Raw genomic sequence first — 1,573 nt, 5'->3', positions numbered from 1 at the left:
TCACAGCTCATGACTCACTAATGCGGATTAAGGCAGCTACACTAGTACTTGTGGAGAAAACAGTCCCTACTGCCCTCCTACCAAAAGATACTGCCTGAGTCAAGAATTCTAAATAAGGTTTTTTAATATGGTCTCTGAAACTTCATTTCTGTCAACAGAATTATATTTTAAACTATTGATATGGAAAGAGTTTTTAGACCAGTGAGTGTAACTTTTATGAAACTTTTTTTTTTTTTTGCTATTAATCACTCGGTATTATCTTTAATTACAAAGACTTTTCCAATCACATCACATAGAGATCATTTTATCCACTGCTCTGTTTAGCTGCCAATCTCTTATCTCTCTCCTCAGCAATGGTAAGGCAAATACCCTTTCCACAGGGAAGAGAGATCCATGGTTTGTTGCCTTTGCCAATAATGAAAATGTTAGAGAGCCGTGTGGCAAAGCTGTTGTCGTTAGCATCTTTCACATGAACCACATCAAAAGAACCTGGATGTCTCTCCCGGTTTGTAATCACACCAATTCTTCCCAGGCTAGCACCTCCAGTCACCATGCACAGGTTACCAGTGTCAAATTTGATGAAATCAGTAATCTTGCTAGTCTCCAAGTCAATCTGAATGATATCATTCACCTTGATGAGGGGATCAGGGTAACGGATGATAAGAGCATCATGGGTTACCAGATGAGGGATTCCTTTTGTCCCCACAAATATCTTTCTTACTTTGCACAATTTCTACTTGGCCTCCTCACGTGTAATGTGATGAACAGCAAAGCAACCCTTGGTGTCATAGATCAAACGAAAATTCTCTCTAGTCTTATCAATGCTGATGACATCCATAAAACCAGCAGGGTAGGTTATATCTGTGCGGACTTTGCCATCGATCTTAATGAAACACTGCATGCAAATCTTCTTTACTTCATCTCCAGTTAGGGCATACTTAAGTCTATTCCTTAGGAAAATGATTAGGGGGAGACATTCCCTTAGCTTGTGGGGGCCGGTAGATGGACGAGAGGCAAACACACCAGTCAGTTTATCCAGCATCCAATGTTTTGGAGCTGCTACGCATTTCAGGTGCTTCTTGCGACCCCGAGCTATGGCTGTGCTAGGCACGAAAAGAGCTATGAAACATTTAATTGAGGTATGATTGACATACAGGGCTTCCCTCAGGGTTCCAAGGGTAAAGAATCTGTCTGCAATGCAGGAGATGGGGACTCAATCCCTGGGTCAGAAAGATTCCCTGGAGAAAAGAATGGCTACCCACTCCAATATTCTTGCCTGGAGAATTTCATGGACAGAGAAGCCTGGGGGCACTACCGTCCATGGACTCGCACTGAGTAGGACCCAACTGAAGTGACTAAGCAGCAACAGCAGCATGCATTGGTAAAACCACAGTCTGTGCCACAAATACATCACCTCCAAAAGTTTCCCTTCACCCCCTTATTTTTTGGCACGAGACAAAAACACTTAAAGTAAGATCTCACTTAGCAAAATTTCCAGTATGAACATATTATTGCTGTATGGCTGAGTCCTTTTGCTGTACACCTGAAACTATCACAACATTGTTAATAAGCT

The 1,573-nt window shown here is 42.0% G+C and overlaps 1 pseudogene; it reads right to left on the bottom strand.

The window, feature by feature from the left end:
- Positions 1 to 239: 239 nt before the first annotated feature.
- Positions 240 to 1,322, bottom strand: LOC104983364 (annotated as a pseudogene).
- Positions 1,323 to 1,573: the final 251 nt, after the last annotated feature.

The sequence above is a fragment of the Bison bison genome, unplaced genomic scaffold, assembly GCF_000754665.1.
Source record: "Bison bison bison isolate TAMUID 2011002044 unplaced genomic scaffold, Bison_UMD1.0 scf7180017862275, whole genome shotgun sequence".
Lineage (NCBI taxonomy): Eukaryota > Metazoa > Chordata > Mammalia > Artiodactyla > Bovidae > Bison > Bison bison.
The sequence above is the reverse complement of the archived record's forward strand: the minus strand, read 5'-3'. Positions and strand labels throughout refer to the sequence as shown.